The 17,735-nt window shown below is 48.4% G+C and overlaps 1 protein-coding gene and 1 long non-coding RNA gene across 2 annotated transcripts in view; one reads left to right on the top strand and one right to left on the bottom strand.

Annotated features, from left to right (window-relative positions):
- secisbp2l (SECIS binding protein 2-like) overlaps window positions 1-2,619 on the bottom strand; it is a 121,834-nt gene extending 119,215 nt beyond the window's left edge. The window contains exon 1 of the mRNA XM_072470250.1: window positions 2,453-2,619. The gene's annotated coding sequence lies outside the window, so the exon portion shown is untranslated. The remainder of the gene's footprint in view (window positions 1-2,452) is intronic.
- A 313-nt stretch (window positions 2,620-2,932) lies between these two features.
- Window positions 2,933-17,735, top strand: part of LOC140387159 (uncharacterized) — a 29,899-nt gene continuing 15,096 nt past the window's right edge. Inside the window, exons 1-2 of the long non-coding RNA XR_011933744.1 lie at window positions 2,933-3,004; window positions 15,780-15,839. This is a non-coding gene — a long non-coding RNA (uncharacterized lncRNA). The remainder of the gene's footprint in view (window positions 3,005-15,779; window positions 15,840-17,735) is intronic.

Genomic DNA, 17,735 nt, shown 5'->3' with positions numbered 1-17,735 from the left:
AGCAGAAACTGAACTGGACTTGCCACATTAATAATGTGGCTACCAGAGCAAGTCAAAGACTAGGAATCCTGTGGCGAGTAACTCACCTCCTGACTCACCAAAGTCTGCCCATCAACTGCAAGGTACAAGTAGTAGTGCAATGGAATACTCTCCATTTGCCTTGAGTGTTGTTGGAGCTGCACTCATCAAGTAGCTCAACACCTGGGCAGCACAGTGGCACAGTGCATGGCACTGCAGCCTCACAGCGCTGAGGTCCCAGGTTCGATCCCGGCTCTGGGTCACTGTCCATGTGGAGTTTGCACATTCTCCCCGTGTTAGCGTGGGTTTCGCCCCCACAACCCAAAAGATGTGCAGGGTAGGTGGGTTGGTCACGCTAAATTGCCCCTTAATTGGAAAAATGAATTGGGTACTCAATTTTTTTTTATTTTTATTTTTTTAAAAAGCTCAACACCATCCAAGCCAAAGCAGCCTGCCTGATTGCTGCCCTTTCCACAAACATTCAATCACTCCACCACCACAGTGGCAGCAGTGTGTACCATCATCGATATTCACCACAGGAACGCTCCAAGTTTCCAGAGACAGCACCTTCCTAACCCACAACCATCTAGAAGGACACAGGCAGCAGATACGTACCTGGGAACACCATCACCTGGGAGGCTCCCCTTCAATTACTGACTATCCTGACCTTGGAAATATATTGACTATTCCTTCACTGTCGCCAGATCACAATTCTGGCATTCCCTCCCTTTTTAAAAATGAATTTAGAGTATCCAATTCATTTTTTTCCAATTAAGGGGCAATTTATCGTGGCCAATCCACCTATCCTGCACATCTTTTGGGATTGTGGGGTCGAAACCCACGCAAACATGGGTTTGCCGGGATCAAACCTGGGACCTCGATGCCATGAGGCAACCGTGCTAACCACTTGTGCCACCGTGCTGCCCAGCATTCCCTCCCTAACAGCATGTGGGTTTTCCCACACCTCAGGGACAGTGGGTCAAGAAGTCACCTCACCACCACCTTCTGAAGGGCAGCCAGGAATGGATAATAAATGCTGGTCTATCCAGCGACGCCCATATCCCGTAAATGAATTAAAAATTATATACTATCAACTTTTAATAGCTGCTTCACAACATCGTAAAAACCAAAATTTACACTGGAAAACTGTAACAACCAATTTTTCGGTCCCAAGTGTACTTCATGTGTCCAATTACTACATTAGGGCTAAAGCTGGTTTCAATCTCAACCAACAAGAGTGCCAGCAGAAATGCTCAATTTATAGCATTTACTCTCCAACCAATCATATTATTCAGTAGATTTAGTATGTGAAACCAACGTCTCTGCTGTATTAGCTTGGATATAAGCCCAGCAGTTGCTCAAGACCAACTTCAACTTTAGCTAACTCCAGAGTTACTTGTCTAAAAAAACAAAACCTGAAAGACAAGACAAAGAATTAAAATCCTCCAATTTTAAAAGGAGACATATTTTAACATTTTAAACTGAAATAATTATCCAAGCAACGTTTCTATAGTGTTGAAGTATGGAGATTGAATGTACAGAAATTCAGTGACTCAAATAAAAGGTATTTTTATAAAATTGAATCTCAAGAGTAATTTTTAAACTTTCAGAAAACAGACAAAATGCTCAATTCCAATGTTTATAAATTAAGTTACATGGCAACACGTGTATTACTACAAACCAGTTTCACCATATAGCAAAACATTGATCAGTTTTGATCAGTTTCCACCACACTAGAATGAAAAACATTTTTCACTCTTCACTCATGCTTCCCGTGACTCTAAACTCCTGCAGCACCAGTTGTGCCACATTCCTGACCGGAGTGCTACAGATAAACTTATCTTAGGGTAGTTTATCATTTGTAACAGATACATAGGATCAGAAGGTGCTATAAGGGGAAAAAATAATGCCAGAACTCAAATGAGAAGTTACCAGCAAATTTACAAAACTGTTCTATTGCTGTTGCATCTGGAACAAAAGACAAGTGACATTCCTGACCGATTGGCCATGAGACAAGTGTTTATTTCTCAATTATTGTTATGCCAGCCAGGTATCGAAATTGTACTTGCCCCAATTTATAATCTGTAGCTTAATGTGCAGTGATAAAGCCCAATAGGCGACAAATTGGGTAATACTTTTAAATGTCAGGTTTTGCAAAAATGCCATGAACATTTCCTAATGAGAAACAAAAGAGCGAATTTGTAAAAGTGGAAGGGTTGAAGTGTCTGATGAGCAAGCTCCGATTAAAGCCCAACTACCACAACGTTATCAGCCAACAACACTGTAAGTCCGCCCAATGACGGGAGTTGGGACTCGGTTGTTCTACAAGCTCAGATCAGGATGAAATTTTCCACTCCGGGCCGCTGCAAGGCCCGGCCTGGCCTCCCGCTCAGCACAAACACACCAGCTAAACGCACTCACACGGTCACGTTACCTTCGCTGCCGACCCCCTCTTCTCCATCCCAGCTCCTCCGAAAGAGGCTGACCGTTTCCCCCCACCCCCTGCCCTTCCACCCCAGCGAGTGGCAGGCGCTGTCAGATGAAGTCGCTCGCCGACGCTGCCAGTCCGACTGCGGGCTTCATGTTGGCGGCCAGGGTTGGGTTGTTGTCGCCGTCGCGTAAACACGTCACACGCTCGGCCCCGCCCCCTCCGCCGCTCGGCCCCGCCCCCTCCGCCGCTCGGCCCCGCCCACCCCACTCTGCTCGTCTCCGCCCACCCCACTCTGCTCGTCTCCGCCCGCTCCCCCTTTCGAACAGCTTCGCCCACAGCTGTGCGCTGCTCAGCCCCGCCCACTTCTCGAGCGCCGCTCGGACTCCGCCCACCGCCGCGCCACCTGCTCGCAACTCCGCTCGAGCGCTCGAGCGCGGCCGTTACCGTTCTCACGACCCAGCCCTTCTCCATCGGCGCAGGGACAAGCAGAGACCGTCAATATCAACTAAAAGCGCGTCCGTCCCCTCACCATCCTGGAAACAAAGGCTGAGATAGGTGAGAGGGCGCCACAAAGTGTCCCAATTCATGGCCTTATTCCTCGGTGTATTTGAACATACGGCCGTTGAGAATATCTTGACAATTTTTTGTAGTAAATTCCATCAGTATCTAAACAACTGTTTTAAATGGTGTCACTGGTAAATATGTCACATTTCAAACTACAAGGGTCAAGAGTTTTTTCCCAAAGAGTGTGACCTAACAGACCGCATGATGCCAACATGGAGCGGGAGTAGACAATTTGGCCCCTCAACCTGCTCCATGATATAATAATAATTTTTATTGTCACAAGTAGGCTTACATTATTAACACTGCAACGAAGTTACTGTGAAAAGCCCCTAGTCGACACATTCCGGTGCCTGCTTGGGTACATGGAGGGAGAATTCAGAATGTCCAATTTACCTAATAAGCACGTCTTGTGGGAGGAAACCGGAGGAAACCCGCAGACTCACGGGGAGAACGTACAGACTCCGCACAGACCGTGACCCAAGCCGGGAATCGAACCTGGGACCCTGGAGCTGTGAAACAACATGCTAACAACCACTGCACTACCGTGCTGCCCATCATGAGTGATCTGATTGTGTCTCAACAAGCCCTGTACAACTGTAGCAAAACTTTCACAGAATCATAGAATGTCTACAATACAGAAGGAGGTCATTTGGCCCATTGGGTCTGCACCATCCCTGTGAAAGAGCACCCGATCCCCACCCCCGCCCTATCGCCATCACCCCACCTAAACTTTGGACAGGGGCAATTTAGCAAGGCAAATCCACCTAACCTGCACATCTTTGGACTGGGAGGAAACTGAAGCACCAGGAGGAAACCTACACAGGCACAGAAAGAGAGTGCAAACTCCACACAGATAGTTATCCAAGGCCAGAATTGAACCCAGGTCCCTGGTGCTGTGAGGCAGCAGTGCCACCGTGCTGCCCTTTTAGATTATTTTAGATTCCATTCCCCTTGCAGTTAACAACAACATTCCATTTGCCTTTCTATTCACTTGCTGTACCTGCATACTAGCTATTTGTATTTGTTTACCAGGACACTCAGATCCCTCTGTACTGCAGAGTTCTGTAATCTTTTTCCATTTAAATAGTATAATGCTTTTCTATTTTTCCTGCCAAAGTTGACACAATGCTCACATTTTCCCACATTAAACTCCATCTGCCAAATACTTGTCATTGGCAAATTTAGCAATAATACATTCCCTTCATCCAAGTAATTTATATAGATTGTAAGTAGGTTTTTTTAAATAATTTTTTTATTTGCCTCCTTTTTCACAGTTTCTCCCACATTTACATCCATCAACAATAAACAATAGTCAGCAAGATATGTCAATCCCCATAATAACAACGATCCCATCTACCCACCGACCCCCAAACCTCAACCCGCATGTTTACATAAACAAATGACAAAAAGGAATCAGGGATTACCCGTAGTCACCCTTAATCTTACACAGCTCCCCCCACCCCAAGTCTCCAGCTCCTCCCGTCCACTGCCTCTTGTAAAACTCCTCCTCCCAACCTCGGTTCCTTCCCCCCAACTTTCCACCCCGGCTAGACAACTCGGACCCTGTTCTGCCAGGCTCCGATGGCCGCAGCCCCTCCCCCCACCTCACACTCGTTCACTGGCCGGCTTAAACCGGCCAGCGTGGAGGCCCCCCCCCCCGGGTCCCTTTCCCCCCTGCCCGGCCCTAGGAAAGCCCAAAGATCCCCTTTTAGCACACCAACCCCGCATATCCACCTACACCCCAAAGAGCCCTCATTTCGAGTGAAAGTCCCGTCCCTTCCCTTGTCCAAATATATACAACCATGGCTCCTTTAGCCTCTACACCCGCGCGCAGTGATACAAAAAAGAAGAAAATACAGTCATGAGGTTACATCGGCACATGGCCATTCCTCAATTTGTCAGTTCTGCCACAGTCCTTCTGCTTTCGCAAACTCCTCCACTGCTTCCGCCGTTCCAAAATAAAAGTCCCTGAGCTTGTAAGTCACCCTCAGCTTTGCTGGATATACAATGCCACACCGCACCTTGCTAATGTACAGTGCACTCTTCACCAGGTTGAAGACAGCCCGCCTCCTCGCCAGCTCCACCGTAAAGTCCTGGTATACACGTATACCAGCTCCAGCCCACTGCACCACCCGCTTCTGCTTGGCCCAGCTCTGGCCCACACTGTACCTCCGGAAGCATAGAGTCACTGCCCTTGGCGGCTCACTCGCCTTTGGTACAGGCCTCCACGACCGATGAGCCCGATCCAGTTCATATCGGGAGGGATCCTCCCCCTCCCCCAATAGTTTTGCCAGCATCGCGGCAAAATACTCAGTCGGCTTCGGTCCTTCAACTCCTTCGGGCAGCCCCACAATCCTCAAATTCTGTCGCCTGGATCTGTTTTCCAGGTCTTCCATTTTTCCTCACAGATCCTTGTTAGTGCCCATCACCTTCCGCATCTCCTTCCCCATCGAGGCAAGTTGATCACCGTGCTGCAATAACGTCTCCTCCACTTCCTTCAGCGCCTCCCCTTGCGCTCGCACCTCCGCCACTGCACTCGCCACCTCCATCCTCACCGCCTCCTACACCAGCACACTCAAAACCTCCCTCATCTCCTTCCTCACCGTCTCCATGCATTTCGCAATCTGCGCCAACTGCTTTTCGAACTCCGCCGCCATCACCTTAGTTATTTCTTCAGCCGTAAGCAATGCGGCCTCCCCTGGTGCTCCAGCCTCCATTTTCCTTGGTGACCCCTCGGTGACCTTTCCACTCCCCGACGGACCTTCAGCTGTTTTTTTAACGGCCGTTTTTTTGCTCACCCTCAACATTTTTCTTGATTTTTCTTTTTCCCTGTGCCTTCACTGTGCCTCCTCCGTGCCTTCTCCCTGCTTCTGGCCCCTCCGTGGACCCTGGGACCGGGCTTAAAGCCCCAAAAATGCAGTTTCCAAACGGGAGCCCTCCATTGTGCGGCCGCCTCCCGCCCGCCGTCACCAGAAGTCCAGAGTGTAAGTAGTTGATGCCTTGGCACTGACCCCTGTGGCACCCCACCAACACTAATCCAAAAAAGACCCATTTATCCCTAATCTCTTCCTATTGGCGAACCAATCCCCCATCCATGCTGCTATGTTACCCCCTACACCATGGACTCTTATTTTGTGTAATAACCTTTGACATGATACCTTATCAAATGAATTTTGGAGATCCAAGGACACCTTACCGATAGGTTCCTCATTATCCATGTTATTTCCTCAAAGAACTCGAATAAATTAGACGAACGTGATTAGAGTTCTAGAGGTCTACAGCACAGAAAAGGTCCTTCGACGCATCGTGTCGGCGCCGGTCAATATCAACCACCTAACTATTCTATTCCCATTTTGCAGCACTTGACCCATAACCTTGATTGCCTTGGCATCGCAAGTGCACATCTAAATACTTTGTAAATGTTATGAGGGTCTCTGCCTCGACCACCCTTTCTGGCAGTGAGAGACTTTCAGGCAGTGAGACGCTAGACTTGCCTCAGAGGGAAGTAAGAGACTACTGTGTACTCTGATTCACAGAGACATGGCTCACCCCCGCCTCACCAGACTGTGCCATACAACCTGAAGGCTTCTCAATTCACCGGGCGGACCGCACCGCGTCATCAGGCAAAGCGAAGGGTGGAGGGTTTTAACTCCTCATCAACTCTTCCTGGTGCTTGGATGTGGCGACCCTGGCAACCTACTGGACGTGGAATACCTGACCGTGAAGTGCCACCCATACTATCTTCCACATGAGTTCACTTCAGCCATTATCACAGCGGTCTACATCCCACCCCAGGCAGAAGTGAAAAGAAAAGTGAGGAAGGCGCTGGACGAACTGTACACAGTTATAAACAACTACGAAACAGAACACCCGGAGGCCTTGTTCATCGTGGCCGGAGACTTCAACAAGGCCAACCTCAAGAGTGTACTTCCAAAATTCCACCAGCACATATCCTGTCCCACCAGGGGCGACAACACTCATGACCACTGCTACTCAAAAATCAAGGGTGCCTACCGTTCCATCCCCTGACCGCACTTTGGGAAATCAGACCATAAGACGGAACTCCTTCTCCCGGCATACAAGCAGAAACTCAAGCAGGAGAATCCAGCTAAGAAGGTTGTGCAGTGCTGTTCCGAGGAAACAGAAGAGCTTTTACATGACTGCTTAGAGACAGTGGACTGGTCCATATTTAAGAACTCAGCGACCAACTGAAATGAGTATGCCACCACCGTCACAGACTTCATCAGCAAATGTGTGGACGACTGTGTGCCAAAGAAAGCAGTACGTACGTTCCCCAACCGCGAGAGTGACTCCTGACTGAAGGACAGGTCTGAGGCGTTCAAGTCAGACGGCCCTGACCTATTCAGGAAATCCAGGTACGACCTCCGCAAAGCCATCCGAGATGCCAAGAGAGAATATCAAACCGAGCTAGAGTCATAGACTCTCGGCAGTTGTGGCAAGGACTAAACAACATAACGGGCTACAAAGCTAAGCTAAGCAGTATCTCCGGCAGCAGCGCACCCCTCCCCGATGAACTCAATGCATTCTATGCTCAGTTCGAGCAGGAAACCAACAATCCGCTGTCGAGTGCCCCAGCAGCCCATAACTCACCCATATCCACCATCACAGCTTTTAAAGTCAGATCAGCCTTCCTGAAAGTGAACCCTCGGAAGGCGACGGGCCCGGACGAGATCCCTCTTCGTGCACTCAGAGTCTGCGTGGACCAGCTGGCAGAGGTGTTTGCGGACATCTTTAACCTGTCCCTACTCCACTCCGAGGTCCCCATCTGCTTCAAGAAGACCACCATCATACCGGTGCCAAAGAAGAATCAGGCAACGTGCCTCAATGACTGCGGGCCCGGACTTCAGTTGTAATGAAGTGCTTCGAGAGGTTGGCCATGAAGTGCATCACCTCCATACTCCCAGAATGTCTTGATGCACTGCAATTTGCATATCGTCGCAACTGGTCCACAGCAGATGCCATTTCCCTGGCCCTAAACTCATCCCTAGAGCATCTTGACAACAAGGACTCCTACATCAGACTCCTATTTATTGACTACAGCTCCTCGTTCAACACCATAATTCCAGCCAAACTCATATCAAAGTTCCAAAACTTAGGACTTGGGTCCCCACTCTGCAATTGGATCCTCGACTTTCTGACGCACAGACCACAGTCAGTAAGAATGAACAAAAACACCTCCTCCACAATAGTCCTCAATACCGGGGCCCGGCAAGGCTGCATACTTAGCCCCCTGCTCTATTCCCTGTACACACGACTGCGTGGCAAAATTTGGTTCCAACTCCATCTACACGTTTGCTGACGATACGACCATAGTGGGCCGGATCTCGAATAACAAAGAGTCTGAATACAGGAGGGAGATAGAGAATCTAGTGGAGTGGTGTAGCGACAACAATCTCTCCCTCAATGCCAGCAAAACTAAAGAGCTGGTCATTGACTTCAGGAAGCAAAGTATTGTACATACCCCTGTCTGCCTCAACGGGGCCGAGGTGGAGATGGTTAGCAGTTTCAAATTCCTAGGGGTGCACATCTCCAAAATTCTGTCCTGGTCCACCCACCTCGATCCTACCACCAAGAAAGCACAACAGCACCTATACTTCCTCAGGAAACTAAAGAAATTCGGCATGTCCACATGAACTCTTACCAACTTTTACAGATGCGCCATAGAAAGCATCCCATCTGGCTGCATCGCAGCTTGATATGGCAACTGCTCAGCCCAGGACCGCAAGAAACTTCAGAGAGTCCTGAACACAGCCCAGTCCATCACATAAACCTGCCTCCCATCCATTGACTCCATCTACACCTCCCGCTACCTGGGGAAAGCGGGCAGCATAATCAAAGATCCCTCCCACCCGGCTTACTCACTCTTCCAACTTCTTCCATCGGGCAGGAGATACAGAAGTCTGTGAACACGCACAAACAGACTCAAAACAGCTTCTTCCCCACTGTTACCAGACTCCTAAATGACCCTCTTATGGACTGACCTCATTAACACTACACCCCTGTATGCTTCATCCGATGCCGGTGCTTATGTAGTTACATTGTATACCTTGTGTTGCCCTATTATGTATTTTCTTCTATTCCCCTTTCTTTCCATGTACTTAATGATCTATTGAGCTGCTCGCAGAAAAATACTTTTCACTGTACCTCGTTACACGTGACAATAAACAAATCCAAATCCAGTGAGTTCCAGACTCACACCACTCTCTGGGTGAAAACGGTTTTCCTCACATTCCCTCTATACCTCCTGTCCCTTAGCTTAAATCTATGCCCCCAGTTATGGATCCCTCCACCAAGGGGAAAGGTTTCTTCCTATCTATCTATGCCCCTCATGATATTATACATCTCAATTGTGTGCCCCCCTCAGTCTCCTCTGCTCCAAGGAAAAAAAGCTCAATCTCCCAATCTTTCTTTGTAACTATAACTATCCAGCCCATGCAACATCCTGGTAAATCTCCTCTGCACCTTTTCTGGTGTTCTCACATCGCTCCTATAATGTGGATTCCAGAACTGCACACAACACTCTAGCTGTGGCCTAACCAACGTTTTGCAGCATAACCTCCCTGCTCTTAAACTCTATGCCTCGTTTAATAAAGGCAAGTCTACTATATGCCTTCTTAAACACTGTATCCACCTGCTCTGCTACCTTAAGGGACCAGTGTACATGAACACCAAGGTCCCTCTGATCCTTGGTGCTTCCCAGAGTCCTGTCGTTTATCATGTATTCCCTTGCCTTGTTTGTCCTGCCCAAGTTCATCACCTCACACTCATCCGGATTGAATTCCATTTGCCACTGATCAGCCCATATGACCAGCCCATCTATATCCTCCTGTAATCTAAGGCTATCCTCACTGCCACCTCCCCAATTTTCATATCATCTGTGATCTTACTGACCAACCCTCCTTCATTCAAGTCTAAATCATTTACATAAACCACAAACAGCAAGGGCCCCAACACTGATTCCTGTGGGACCCCACTGTGTACAGGCTTCCAGTCAGAAAAAAACCACTTGATCATTACTCTGCTTCCTGACACTCACCAAATTCTGGATCAAGTTTGCCAAATTTCCTTGGACCCCATGGTCTCTTACCTTCACTATCAGTGTCCAACATGGGACCTTATCAAAAGCTTTGCTGAAGTCCAAGTAGATACATCAAATATATTGCCCTCACCTGCATACTTGGTCACCTCTTCGAAAAATTCCATCAAGTTGGTCAGACATGATCTCCCCTTAACAAAACCATGCTGACTGTTCTTGATCGGTCCTGCACATCTTCCAAACAGTTTCTGAAGGGTTGACTGAGGTGCTAGGACGATACCCAGATGTATTCCAGCCTGGTTTGGGGAAAATAAAAGGGGCCGTAGCCCGTATCCAAGTCGAACCAGGAGCCACGCCGCGCTATTTCCGGGCGCGCCCGGTGCCTTACGCCTTGCTCGAGAAGGTAGAAGGGGAGCTCACTCGTTTGGAGAGTTTGGGTATTATCAGGCCCGTCCGTTTTGCTGACTGGGCAGCACCAATTGTACCTGTAATGAAGCCAGATGCCACAATTCGCTTGTGTGGCGACTATAAACTTACAGTGAATTCGGCTTCCTGACTCGACCGATATCCAATGCCTCGCATAGAGGATCTCTACGCGAAGCTTGCAGGTGGACTCTCGTTCACAAAATTAGATATGAGTCACGCCTACCTGCAGTTGGAGCTGGACCCTGCCTCCCGACCATATGTAACGATTAATAAACACCGGGGCCTGTATGAATATACACGGTTGCCCTTTGGAGTATCCTCTGCCTGCGCAATTTTTCAACGTGTTATGGAGGGCATTTTGAGAGGTTTACCACGTGTTGCTGTCTACTTAGATGACGTTTTGATTACAGGGACGTCGGAGCAGGAACATTTGGAAAATCTGGAGGCTGTCCTTAGACGCCTTTCGGAGGCTGGAGTCCGTTTACGTCGCACAAAGTGCGTATTTCAGGCAAAGGAAGTAGTCTACCTAGGTTATCGGGTGGACCGCGAAGGTTTGCACCCTGTCGCAGAGAAGGTGCATGCAATTCAACAGGCCCCCGCCCCGACTGACACTTCGCATCTTCGTTCTTTTCTCGGTCTCGTAAACTATTACGGGAAGTTCCTCCCAATCTGGCAACTACGCTGGCCCCTTTGCACCTTCTGCAGAGAAAGAAAAATCACACCTAGGTTTGGGGTCAGCCGCAAGAAACCGCTTTCCGGCGGGTAAAGCAACAATTGTCGTTGTCTGGGTTACGAACCCACTATGATCCTGGAAAGCCTTTGCTCGTCACATGTGATGCATCCCTGTATGCTATTGGGGCCGTCCTATCCCACAAGATGGAGAACGGGGCCGAGCGACCGATAGCTTTCGCCTCCCGCACATTGACTGCAGCGGAGAAAAAGTACGCGCAGATCGAGAAGGAGGGCCTGGCAGTGGTTTTTGCGGTGAAACGCTTCCACCAGTACGTGTATGGCCGCCATTTCACTATCGTGACTGATCATAAGCCTCTGCTGGGACTTTTCAGGGAGGATAAGCCAATACCGCCCATTGCTTCCGCACGGATCCAGAGCTGGGCTTTGTTGCTTGCTGCATGCGAGTATTCTCTGGACCACAAACCAGGTACGCAGATAGCAAATGCCGACGCACTGAGCCGATTGCCTTTATCGACCGGCCCCATGTCGACCCCCACGACCGGTGAGGTGGTTGCAACCCTAAATCTTATGGACACCTTGCCTGTCACGGCATCACAGATCCGTGAGTGGACCCAGACGGAGCCAGTCCTGTCAAAGGTTCGGCACATAGTCCTGTATGGTGGGCAGCATAGACCGCTCCCAGGCGAGTTGCGGGCATTTTCCTCCAAGCTGTCAGAATTCAGCGTGGAAGACGGCATCCTCTTGTGGGGGACGCGTGTGATTGTCCTGGAAAAAGGCCAGGAGCTGATACTAACAGACTTGCACAATGGGCATCCAGGTGTGACCAAAATGAAAATGTTGGCCCAGAGTTATGTCTGGGGGGGGGAGGGATGTTATAACCTGCCTACTTACCATTGGCTGGGGACGAATGACAATCCCACAATCCTGTGGGAGTATGAGCTTCCCCAATGAGGGGGCGGAGAAACCATTAGTAAACTAAACTCCTAGTATAAATAAAGCTGGCCAGTTTAGGAACCAACAGGAAGGAGTGTGCAGCAAGGGAAGTTACTGCTGCTGTTATATATATATGTTATTGTAAATAAATGTTATTACTTTGTATCCTTAAAACTCGTGCTGGATTCTTCGTGGCCCTCACAAAATTCTCCTAATTTCCTTTTCCCTCTTGCACATTCTACTCCTCGAGGGCTTCTACTGTTTTGAGCCCTCAATATCTGCCATACGCCTCCTTTTTTCTCTTGATCTGATGCTGTATATCCCTCAAAATCTAGGATTCAATGAATTTGTTGGTTTTTCCCTTTTTCTTTATTGGAACATGTTGGTCCTGTACCCTCCCTATTTCCTTCTTGAATGCATCCCTTTGTTCAACCACATATTTACCTAAAAGTGTTCACTCTGGCCAAATCATATCTGATCTTATTAAAATCGGCCTTCCCCCTGTTTAGAACTTTAATTTCAGGCTCATCCTTGTCCTTTTTGATAACATTCTTGAATCTAATGGAGTCATGATCGCTGTCGGCAAAATGTTCTGCCACTGATGCTTCAACCAGCTTGCCTGGCTTAGTTATCTAAATTTAATTCCAGTTCCACCCCCTCTCATGTAGGACCTTCTACGTAGTGGCTTGAAAAGTTCTCCTCAATGCATTTTAAGAATTCCGTTCCCTCAAAATCTTTCTCACTATGACTCCCCCCCCCCCGTTAATGTTGGGGACGTTAAATCCCCCACTATCACTACCCTATTACTTTTACACTTCTCTGAGATTTGCCTACATATTTTCTCTTCTATTTCACTTGGACTGTAAGGGGGCCTGTAGAACACTTCCAGCAATGTGATTGCTCCTTTTTGGTTTTGAGGTTCTACCCATTTGGCTTAATTTGAAGACTCATCTAAGATGTTGTCCCTCCTTACTGCTGATTCCCTGATGAAAATTGTGACACCTCCTCTTTTACCTCCTTCCCTGTCTCACCTGAAGTTTCTATATCCTGGAATATTGAGTTGCCAATCCTGCCCCTCTCTCAACATGTCTCGGTGACAGCAATGACATCATACCCTTCATGTTTTACTTTGTGCCCTCAACTCATCTGCCTTGTTCTTCAGACTCCTTGGATTAAAATAAATTTCATCCTTTCTTGCCAAACTCCCTTCTGACTTAACTGGCCTGGAATTTCTATATCTTCCTTTTGTGAGGGCCACGAAGAATCCAGCACGAGTTTTAAGGATACAAAGTAATAACATTTATTTACAATAACATATATATAACAGTAGCAGTAACTTCCCTTGCTACATACTCCTTCCAGCTAGTTCCTGAACTGGCCAGCTTTATTTATACTAGGAGTTTACTAATGGTTTCTCCGCCCCCCTCATTGGGGAAGCTCATACTCCACAGGATTGTGGGATTGTCATTAGTCCCCAGCCAATGGTAAGTAGGCAGGTTATAACACTTCCTGACTCACTTATTGTCTCTTCTAATTTTGTCTGTGCATCTCCCCCCTGAACCTTCTCTCAGGATCCCACCTCACTACCAAGTTAGTTTAAACGCTCCTCAACTGCACTAACAAACTGCCCTGCAAGCACGCTGGTCCCATTTCAGTTCAGGTGCAAACCATCCTCAAAAACGGTTGGTCCCACATGTCCCAAAAATCTAAAGCCTTCCCTCCTGCACCACCTTTCCAGCCACGCATTCATCTGGACTAACCTCTTATTTCAATCTCCCCCTCACAAAACCATGTTGACTCTGCCTGAGTGCATCAAGAATTTTGAAGTGCCCAGTTAAAACCTCCTTAATAATACATTCTAGCATTTTCCCTCTGACAGATGTTCAGCTAACTGGTCTGTAGTTTCAAACTGTCTGTCTCCCTCCTTTGTTGAACAGAGCAGTTATATTCAGTGTTTTTCAATCTGATGGGACCTTTTCAGAATCAACGGAATTGTGGAAATGTACAAGTAATGCATCTACTCTCTCCGCAACCACTTCTTTTAAGACCCTAGGGTGAAGTATATCAGGTCTTGGGGACTTGTCAGACTTTAGTCCTAATAGACATAGACTCATTAAGAAATATACATTTTCCTATATCCTTCTTATTTTTTTCTTGTCATATATAGTATTTACCCACAAGACTTATAACATCTGTGGAGAGAGACCAGAGAGTTATCGGGAGCGATTTTCAGCCCGCGATCGGCGTCAGAGAGAACGGCGATATGGGTGGAAAATGCAGAGGAATCGGAAAACATTTCCTGATTTTCCCCATCCCTCTCCTGCGATGTCATGAAGTCCACGTCTTCAAAGGGCCCAGATTAATATATTTAAATATTATTAACAGGCCTCCCTGCCACATATGAACTTCTTTACTAAATATTCATACCTCGTTGACTTGACGTCACGTCGGTGAGGTATGCAACAGCTTTTAACAAACATGAAACAGTCGAGGGGACCCCCCGACACTCCCCTGGCACAGGTTGGCATTACAAACCTGGCAATGCCAATGGGACAATGCCAGCATGTTCTGGGGGCAGTGCTGGGGAGGGCGCTCGAGGAAACCCCAAGGTGGGGGGGTGGGGCGTGGTTTCCATTAATTTCTGGTGAGGGGGGAAGAGCGGGCTCTGAGGAGGGAACTTGCAGGCATGGAGGAGCAGGCACTGAAGGGAGGGAACACTGGAGATACGTCTGCACTGGTAGTGAGGGGACCTCTGATGATTGTCCGTGGAGGGTTGGGGGGAGCCCCTGATACCTCCGTGGTGGGGGCTGGAGGCTGTTCAGTTTCAGTTCTGATTGGGACGCTCTCTAACGATGGTGCCCTTACCTCTGTGGAGCCAGGTGCCAGCTCTATCAGGCTTCATCCACCAGACTGATTGTCTCAACCTGCCCACTCATGTTTTATTTAAAGAGGCTCAAGATCTGAAGAGAAAACTGGACTGTGCAACTAGAGAGCTATTCACCAGGGGCTGTTTAGCACAGGGCTAAATCGCTGGCTTTGAAAGCAGACCAAGGCAGGCCAGCAGCACGGTTCGATTCCCGTAACAGCGTCCCCGAACAGGCGCCGGAATGTGGCGACTAGGGGCTTTTCACAGTAACTTCATTTGAAGCCTACTTGTGACAATAAGCAATTTTCATTTCATTTCATTTTCAGTCTGAGTCTGACACTTTGTCAAATTCTGGTGAGATTCCGTCCAACATTTCAGGTCTGTCACCTGTCATTCAAATTAGGAAAAGTTAGAAATGTCAAAGGTCTCTAACTTCCAAATCTTTCCCAATTTGCAGAGTCCCTGTTTCTTTCTCCATAGACGCCCCCAGACCTCCTCAACATTTTCTGTTTTTATTTCAAATTTCCAGCAACTGCAAACTTTTGCCTTTATCTACTACCCTTTTAAAAGTTATTGTGCATCCTGCTCCCATCACTATTATTGGCAAGGAATATTGTGTCTTAACAACTTAATCCTAAGAAAATTTTCCTAACCTCTCCTGTTTTATGACCTTGAAACTGCAAATTACAAGAAAAGGTTTCTGCACAAAAGAGATTGGTCTGGAGCATTATTTAAAGCTCTAAGAGATACCTCACATAACATCAAAATTGAGTAACCTTCTTTACCTTCAGGTTACCTTGCACAATCAGGACAGACTCTTCTGGCGAAGACAGGGTGTGAATGATCGCCAGGTAATCAAGGAGGACCAGGCAAGTTGTGCGGGAGACCCCAGTGATGTGCATCACCATCTCCAACTGGTGTTCAGTTCTGAACATAGAGACTGATGCTCCCTGAGGTGAATTACAGTCGGAGCCACATCCACGGCACCACATCTGGCTCAACTTCGCAGAAGGAAGGCACAAGGAAGATTGGGAAAGGAATAGTGATAGGGAATACTATTGTTAGGGAAACAGACAGGCGTTTCTGCGGCTACAATTGCAATGTTGGTGGCAGGGTCAAGGATGCCATTGAGCAGTTCTGAGGAGGGAGGGTGAACAGCCAGCGGTCGTGGTCCATATCGGTACCAATAACATGGGTAGAAAGAGGGATGAGGTCCTGCAGGCAGTTCCTCAAAGGAAGTAAACTCCAGATTCTTCCCAGTGACTATAGAAATAGAAGGGACAGAGCAGATGAATATGTGCTGGTGAGATGGTGCAGGAGAGATGGCTTTAGATACCTGACACATTGGAATCAGTGCAGAGAGAATGGGACCTTTTCAAGCCAAAGAATTTCACCTCAGCTGGTACCAATGCCCTTTTGGGGTAGTTTGCTCTCTTGTAGAGGGTTTAAAATGACTTAATAGAGGGATGAGAATCACAAGGTAATATTAGAGTGGAAAAACAAGGTAAGAACTGTGAAAAACAGGGTGGCATGGTGGCGCAATGGTTAGCACTGCTGCCTCACAGCACCGAAGACTCTGGTTCAATCCCGGCCCCGGATCACTGTCAGTGTGGAGTTTGCACATTCTCCCCGTATCTGCCAGGGCCTCACCTCCACAACCCAAAGATGTGCAGGGTAGATGGATTGGCCATGCTAAATTGCCCTTATTTGTAAAAAAAAAAGAATTGGGCACTTTAAATTTATATTTAAAAAAAAAACAACTGTGGGGGCAGCATGGTGGCACAGTGGTTAGCATTGCTGAGGACCGCTTCCGGTGATGGCGGGCGGGAGGCGGCCGCACAATGGAGAGCCCCCGCTCGGGAATGGCAATTTTGGGGCTTTAAGCCCGGTCCCAGGGTCCACGGAGGCGGCAGAAGCAGGGAGAAGGCACGGAGGAGGCACTGAGAAGACACAGGAGGGAAAATAAACCCAAAGAAAAATGTCGAGGGTGAGCAAAACAACGGCCGAAAAAAAACCAGCTGGAGGTCCGTCGGGGAGTGGAAAGGTCACCGCGGGGACACCAGGAAAAATGGAGGCTGGAGCACCAGGGAAGGCCGCACTGCTTACGGCTGAAGAAATAACCAAGGTGATGGCTGCGGAATTTGAAAAGCAGTTGGCGCAGATTGCGAAATGCATGGAGACGGTGAGGAAGGAGATGAGGGAGGTTTTGAGTGTGCTGGTGGAGGAGGCGGTTTCCCCGGTGAGGACGGAAGTGGCGAGCGCAGTGGCGGAGGTGCGAGAGCAAGGGGAGGCGCTGAAGGAAGTGAACGAGACGTTATTGCAGCACGGTGATCAACTTGCCTCGATGGGGAAAGAGATGCGGAAGGTGATGGATACTAACAAGGATCTGGGAGGAAAAATGGAAGACCTGGAAAATAGATCCAGGCGACAGAACTTGAGGATTGTGGGGCTGCCCGAAGGAGTTGAAGGACCGAAGCCGACTGAGTATTTTGCCGCGATGCTGGCAAAACTACTGGGGGAGGGGGAGGACCCCTCCCGATATGAACTGGATCGGGTTCATCGGTCGTGGAGGCCTGTACCAAAGGTGAGTGAGCCGCCAAGGGCAGTGACTCTGTGCTTCCGTAGGTACAGGGTGAAGGAGAAGGTCCTGAGCTGGGCCAAGCAGAAGCGGGTGGTGCAGTGGGCTGGAGCTGGTATACGTGTATACCAGGACTTTACGGTGGAGCTGGCAAGGAGGCGGGCTGCCT

Source organism: Scyliorhinus torazame, chromosome 12, assembly GCF_047496885.1.
Source record: "Scyliorhinus torazame isolate Kashiwa2021f chromosome 12, sScyTor2.1, whole genome shotgun sequence".
Classification (NCBI taxonomy): Eukaryota; Metazoa; Chordata; class Chondrichthyes; order Carcharhiniformes; family Scyliorhinidae; genus Scyliorhinus; species Scyliorhinus torazame.
The sequence above is the reverse complement of the archived record's forward strand: the minus strand, read 5'-3'. Positions and strand labels throughout refer to the sequence as shown.